An 8,074-nucleotide genomic window follows, 5' to 3' on the forward strand; every position below is an offset into this window, starting at 1 on the left:
CTGTCAAAGAGTTCCTCGGCGGGATTTGGGGTAAACATTTCAAGCTTTTTTTTCTTACGTACAACTGAAGACACCACTTATTAAAATGGAAAAAAAAAAAATATAAAGACATGCATGGCCACTGGGATACTCTTTAGTGACGGCCGTGAACAGACCTGGGTTTTACGAGTTCGTATTGTTTCTCTCCCCAAAATTCGTGCAACTCTTACTCCGTTACTGGTTTGATTCTCCACCCTCCTCCCCTCTGCTTCCACCTTCGATCACCAGTCAGGTAAAAAGCAATTTCCTCCACCCCACCATACTTTCGTTACTCTTTTATTCGTTTTATGAATGTTTCTCGTGCGCAAATTAAAGGTACATATTACTCAATTTGCTATGTTTTCATGATTTTTACAAATTTTTTCTTTAAAGTTTGTATCTCTAGTTCATGCTTCACCGTGGAATTATATGATGTGTGTTGTTTAAATTTGTCCTTAACATCATAATTCAGGGCAATTCTCAGTGGCAGCAGTAGTGGTTTATAATTTGTTGGTCGTAGGTTGTCTGTTTATCTGTTTCAGTTCAACAATATTGTCATTCATGGTTACTTCATTTGTTTAGTGTTGTAGTAGATTTCATTGTGTGTCTGTTCTTTTTAAGAGAAAGTTAATAGAACATGCTTTTGACAAATTTTCCCATAGCGATGTCAACTACGACTAGTCTAGTCTCTATCTAATGGTCATTAGCTTCATGATGAGAATGTGCTGAATAATGTATTCCTAAATCCTTTGTCATGCTCAGGACGCGCGCAAAAGTAACTTCGTTCCTCACATTAATGTGTAGTAATATGAAAACTTTTGTTGGCTGTGTAAAGGAACGATTTTTTATATCCGTGTTTCCCACAGGCAATGGCAGATCTTGCAAGCCCTGCATGTAATTTAGAGACGAGAAAAACTGCTCCGGGTTTACGTTTGGTGGACTGTGGACAAGTGGGCGATGTAGATCCTTGCTTCTTCTACAAACCAACACACACACACACACACATGTTCTTGTCAGTTGTATATTAATTTTTGCTTGACCTTAAAGAAAACCTCTTGCGGCCTTGCCCCAGGATTGGTGGAGGTCGGAATCACAGAATAATGGGTTATTTGATATGGTAATGATAAAGGATAATCATATAACAATTGCTGGAGGCATCACAAATGCCGTCAAATCTGTAGACCTGAATCTTCAGATGGAGGTTGAGGTAATTTTTGGAAACTCTCAAGATTTATACTACAACACCGTAAGTCCTGTTAAACGATCTACTAGTGAAGGTGCAAACTTTTTGCAATTCATCACATAGTTCACTATCTTGCTTCTACCATGATTTATGACATCCTTAGTTCTTTCTGAGTTTTTTACCGACATTATGTGTGATGTAAGTTGTATGTCCTGCATTTATGTTGTGTTGATGCATAAAACCGGAGGTCTTGGAATAACGTAAATTTGACCGTAAATCTGTAAGAAAGTAAAGAACACAAGATGTATCGTGGTTCACCCCAATGTTTGAGCTACGTCCACACTGGTGTTGATTGTATTTCTCTTCTCTGTATGAATGTATGGATTACAAGTGTGAGGGAGTCCCCCAGAGAAAGAGAGAGTTTGAGAGAGCTCTCTGTTTGTGAGATTTGTGGCCTCTATATGTGAGGATGAGAGCTTGAGGTTTGTGAGGGTGAGGAGGCACTTTTATAGAATAAGGGATCCTCACGTATTACATATTTGCCCATTCATTTATTACATAATTACATTTGAGTCATCCGAGTATTTATATGAGATCTAAATACGGAGGCCCTAAGTATAGTATAAACAGTAGTCCCCCAAGTCTTCAGTCAAGGGAGTCTTTTGGCTGGAGACTTGAAATTCAGTCCATGTGTGGGCTGAAGTAACTAGATGTCGTCTAGAATTGATACTCGATATGAGGCGGTGCCCAATCTGAAATGATGCTCAACCAGAAGTAGCACATGTTGCGACGCTGCTCTGCTTGTGGCTTATATTGCCTTAGTTGGCTCAGCTTGTGCGTTGAAGGTGAGGGAGTCCCTTTTATAGAATAAGAGTTCGCTCCTCAATACAAAAATGATGAGCTAGAGTTGGTGCTCGAGACGAGGCGGTTGCTCAGCAGGCGGCGATGCTCTCTAATGATGGTGAGGGAGTCCCTTTTATAGAATAAGGGTTCGCTCCTTAATATATGAATAATGGGTGCTCTCTAATGAAGGTGAGGGAGTCCCTTTTATAGAATAAGGGTTCACTCCTCAATACATGAATAATGGGTGCTCTTTAATGAAAATAAGGGAGTCCCTTTTATAGAATAAGAGTTCGCTCCTCAGTACATAAGTGATGGGCTAAGTCCCCCAAGTATTTTTCATGAGACCCAATTGCGGAAACCCATATATGGTACATAGTGTGTAGTCCCCCAAGTCTTTAGTTAATAGAGTCTGTTGCCTAGACTTCCTCTTCTTTGGGCCTAACAGCTTTCATAACAAATATATATGAAGAATGAGTTTTGGGCTACCACTTAGAAAGGAAATGCCTTATTCGTCAACTCCCTCGACCGAAGACTTGGGGGACTCCTACCATATGCTACTGCACCTTGATACTCGGAAGTCTCACGACCACTCAGTAACTTGGATTTTTCAGTCTCCAAATGAGAAGTTTTCCTCACTCGGAAAATTAAGGAAGCATTACCTCAACCTACATGCTTCACTCACAAAGCTTCAACATACTTCAACAAAAGGAAAAATTTAAAGAACTTAGTGAAGAAGGCCTTGGTGTATTTAACACAATACGTTGAAATGAAGCAAAGCTTGTTTATTGATATCTCCGATAAGTTACAAATATGTACATATACATGAATCAAAATAAACAAACTAGAGGGAGCCTTCACAAAGGTTGCTCAGAAGAAATCTCAGCAGTCGGCAGAGCCCCAGAAAGAGAAGGTACCAGAGGGTGATTATTCGGAGCCTCAGTACTAGGCAGAACCCTAGAAGGAGGAGGCACCAAAGGTTGATCATTTGGAGCTTCATTACGCGGTACAACCCTAGAAGACGAAGGCAATAAATGTCTTTGGAACAAACTCACAAACCTCTGATGATCAAGTAAAATCTGACCATCATATTCCTGCAGCTGGTCGAGCTTTATTTTCATGTTTGTAGCATAGTCATGTGCGAGCCTGTGCAATTGTTTATTCTCATGCTTGAACCCTCTGATCTCTTGTTTGAGACTTATCACTTCAGCAACCAATGATTCAATTTGGCGGGTTCGAGCAAATAGGCGTTGGGCCATATTAGACACAGAACCTGCACACTAAACACTGAGAGCCCGAGAATCCTTAACAACCAACTCATCAGACCATTTGGAAAGTAGTTTGTTATCTTTGGGAGTGAGAAGGTTCCTGTCCACCACCGCAGCTGTCATATCATTCTTCATCACAGAGTCCCCAACGGTAAGAGGACCAGTAGGGAATAAGAAGGATGGGCGCCATATATTGTCTTGAGAAGGCATGGCTACCTCTTCACTAAAGATCAAGTCAAAACGACGGTCGGATAGGTCATACATTCTAAAAAATGATGAAGGAGAAATGAGGTGCAATAAATCTCTGAAGTAAGGGGAAAATTCCTACAAGTAATAACTCTCTGAATGTACTTCTTGCACACAATTGCTGCCCTTATAAAAGAAAAGGCAACAAGGTCGATGGTTTAAAAATCGAAGAGGCACCACTCTCCGAATTCGAAGAGGCACCACTTTCCACACACAACATCAGCTCATCGGGTACCGCAGATAACTTTGCCAAAGATCTCTAACAAAGTTTAGACATATAAAATTTGAAGGTCCAGCTACCCTACTATTACCCACAAGGGTAAAAGAACATCACCACTGCTTGATAACTAGAAAGTCCCAATGTGTGTCAACTTCCATGCTCCGTGGCAAGGCAGACTGGCAAAAATGTCCAACCTTTACTCACATTCGAGAAAACACTCCCAACAAGATTGCTTACTCAAAAATCGAAGAGGCACCACTCTCCGAATCTCAAGAGTTGGACTCGCAACATGACTGCTTTCTCAAAAATCGAATAGGCACCGTTTTTTGAATCTCGAGAGCCAGATCCCCAACAAGATTTCTTGTTCAAAAACCAAAGAGGCACCGCTCTCCAAACTTCGAGAGCCAGATTTCCTTGGATAAAACTTGTCTACAATCTTCACACGCAACATGTGAAGCTTGCAGCTTCCACTACATTGCTATGACCAAGAAGGGTAAAAGAATAGCATTATTACTTGCTCAAAAATCGAAGAGGCACCGCCCTCCGAATCTCAAGAGCCAAACTCCCAACAGGATTACTTTCTCAAAAAATCGAAGAGGCACTGCTATCCGAATCTCAAGAGCCAGACTCCCAATAGGATTGCTTTCTAAAAAATTAAAAAGGCACCGTTCTCCGAATCTTGAGAGTCAGATCCCCAACAAGATTGCTTGTTCGAAAACCGAACCGAACTTCGAGAGCCAGATTTCCTTGGATAAAGCTTGTCTGCAATCTTCACACGCAACATCAGCTTTCCAGATACCACATACTACTTTTTCAAAGTGCTCTGACAAAGTTAAAACACGTGAAGCTTGCAACTCCCACTACATTGCTACGACCAAGAAGGGTAAATGAATAACATTACTACTTGTTGTTAGGGAGACTCCTATATATGTCGACCTCCATCCTTCACGGACAGGCAGACCTGCAAAAATGTTCAACCCTTCCTCATATCTGAGAAGGCACTCCCAACGAAGCCTTTCGAAATACTCAGCTTTCTTCCCCCCCAATAATACCTATGCAAACCAGCCACACCAGAGTAAGAGTATCTCATATCATCAGGGCTAAAAGCAAGAGTATCTCATATCATGCTTTTTCCTTGTCTTTTCCTTTGTCCTTGTTCTTACCTGCAAGACAAAGAGAAAGAGACCAATCAGTCAACACTTGGAATCAAGCTTCCAGTCAGGAATTGACCGTCTGTAACCTCTTGCCTGATTACTTACTTGGCATTGCTCTCGAGTACTCATCTTCAACATCTTATGCTTCTAGAAAGGATACCACATCTGCCTGAGGAACAGATAGGGCAAGTGAGAATGATACAAGGAAGCATGTGGAGACAAGCGCAACAGAACACGTGCCGATTCATCTATTACTTCGTCAACAGCAAAAGTATCTCATATCATCAAGGTCGAATGCACTCTTGATTTAATGGACTTGTTTTGACACTCAAATTCTTGAGTTGGCCTTATACTCTGGAGGAAACCAGAAAACCTTCCAGCCTAGTTCAAGAATAAGCCTGTGGAAAGTTACTTCTTCAAAAGTAAAAGTATCTCATATCATCTATTCTCCATTTGCTTCTCCTTATCCTTATTGCTGTTTACGACACAAGGAGAAGGAGAACAATCAACCGGAAGCCGAAGTCGAACCTCCGATCCAGGTTGCTTTCTTGGAAGTCTGATTGCTTACCTTGTCTGTTACCTCTTTCGGCAAATCTCCTAGCTCAACGACTTAGGGGACTCCTACTATAAGGTTTTGTATCGCACTTGACCAAGCCCGAAACTACGAGTAACCTTCAAGTGAAATTGATACATTACCTTATGCATTTTCATCGGTTAAAGATACCACCCCTGGATGGAGGAAAAATACTTCCAGAGAAGATGTCACATCTACGTATGAGACAGATAAGGCAAGTGAAAATGATACCACACTTCGGTACTTAGAAGTATCGTGATTACTCAATGGCTTGGATCTTGCAAGTCCCCAACCGAAGAGCTTCCTTCACTTGAGAACTTAGGGGAGCACTGTTTGTACCATACTTGACCAATCCCGAAACTACTGAGCACTGGTCAACGTTATATCGTCAAGGACCCAGAAGAGTTTCCCTCCAACCAGGAGGCCAATCACAGCGCGACACGTGTCGACATTAAAAGCCAATCATAGCGCGACACGTGTCAACATCAGAAGCCAATCACAACACGACACGTGTCAATGTGAGAATGAAACTAGAAACTCTCTTCTATAAATAGAGATCATTCTTTCACAATATTTCCTAATGTCATTTGTACTAAATCATTCACTAGTACTCACTAAAGGAGAGCTTGAACCTATGTATTTGTGTAAACCCTTCACAATTAATGAGAACTCCTCTACTCCGTGGACGTAGCCAATCTGGGTGAACCGCGTACATCTTGTGTTTGCTTCCTTGTCCTTATCCATTTACTTACTTATCCACACTAGTGACCAGAGCAATCTAATGAAGGTCACAAACATAACATTTTCTGTTGTACCAAAGTCCTCACTGATTTTGTGCATCAACATGCTGCAATCTGTTACAGAATGCTCTCTCTCTCTCTCTCTCTCTCCCTCCCTCTCTCTCTCCCTCCCTCCCTCCCTCCCTCCCTCCCTCCCTCCCTCCCTCCCTCTCTCGCGTGTGCATGTGGATACATGTGTTTAATTCCCACTCTCTCTCTCTCTCTCTCTCTCTCTCTCTCTCTCTCTCTCTCTCTCCCTCCCTCCCTCCCTCCCTCCCTCCCTCCCTCCCTCCCTCCCTCCCTCCCTCCCTCCCTCCCTCCCTCCCTCCCTCCCTCTCTCTCTCTCTCTCTCTCCCTCCCTCTCTCGCGTGTGCATGTGGATACATGTGTTTAATTCCCAGGTTGAGACCCGGACAATTGAGGAGATAGAAAAGGTACTGGAATATGCATCTCAAACAAAGACTTCCTTGACGCAGATGATGTTGGATAATATGGTTGTATTACCAAATGGGGATGTTGATGTATTTATGCTCGAACAAGCTGTGAAATTGATTGAACGGAGATTCGAAACTGAGGGACCTTAAATTTTGTATTCAATTTTTCTATTGTATCACATTCGCCATGCCATTTCATAATTTCGGTGTAGAAAATGTGGATTGTTCGGCTGTTTGGAACTTTCCATAAACATCTTATATCGTAGTTTCACTATTTTCTGTTGAAGACTCTTTCTTTATATCTAGGTTAACCACTTCCTCTGTGACCCTTCTGGTTTCGAAGAGATTATATGCTGTCCTTCATGCTAGCAGTTAATTTCAATATGTGTTGGTGTGGGAAAATAACTACTAATCTCATGGATTAGATTTTTTGCTTTTTATTTCTGACTTCTGCTTCACCACAACAGGCATCTGGTAATGTTACTCTTGAAACCGTACACAAAATTGGACAAACACGGGTTGACTTTATTTCTAGGTAACATCGTAGCTTCCCAATCTTTGCCATTGAACCTGCTGGCTTGGCATGACTTATGTTGTTTAGTCTGTCATCCGGAGTTTTTTGGTGAATAGTAAAATCACACTCTTTTTCTTCTTGGCCATAATACGTTGTCTAGGTTTTGGTTTTGTGCGAGAAATAAAAATTTTAATCTGTGATATTACTGCAATCTGCTGCTTGTAGATAGGGTGTACTGCTGCTCCATTAAAATAAAACGGTGGCAGTGTATAATTTCATCGTTTGAGGCTGTGAAAATTGTATCTACAAAAAGAGCATGATCGTCTTTGTTATCATAAACAAGGCCTGTACATTTCAAACGTTTACCAGAAGTTACCAGCTGGGTAAGTTGGTGACTTTGAACTCGTCAACAATTGGTACAAAACCCTCTTACGGGAGCCAAATGTATCTTGAAGACAGCAAATGGTGGCATGCCCTCTTTATGCTTGACCTCGTGCCCCTTGAAGTTTTTCACAATTTGACATATTATACATCGTCGAAGACCGAGTCTCATGTCATGAATTCTAAATTTTTTATATCCTATTCCCATTTGACAACTGATATGACGACGACGACAAGGACTGTATTACGTACCTAATTGCTGTTGTAATGCAAAATACAGTAGAGCTTTGTAAAATACAAAGCGTTTGACAAGTTGTAATATGCTATACATTTAAATAATACATTATCCATTTATCCTCAGCTAAATTCTTAATTGTGTATTTGGTACATGATTACGTTATTTTTTAAATTAAACTAAATATTTAAAGGAAAAATTAGTATCCGGTCCCTAATTCTTACTGTT

General features: G+C 41.1%; 1 pseudogene; it reads left to right on the top strand.

The window, feature by feature from the left end:
- Positions 1–887: 887 nt before the first annotated feature.
- On the top strand, positions 888–7,255 carry LOC114820580 (nicotinate-nucleotide pyrophosphorylase [carboxylating], chloroplastic-like; annotated as a pseudogene).
- The last annotated feature ends 819 nt before the right edge of the window (positions 7,256–8,074 follow it).

The sequence above is a fragment of the Malus domestica genome, chromosome 13 (genome assembly GCF_042453785.1).
Source record: "Malus domestica chromosome 13, GDT2T_hap1".
NCBI classification, from domain to species: Eukaryota; Viridiplantae; Streptophyta; class Magnoliopsida; order Rosales; family Rosaceae; genus Malus; species Malus domestica.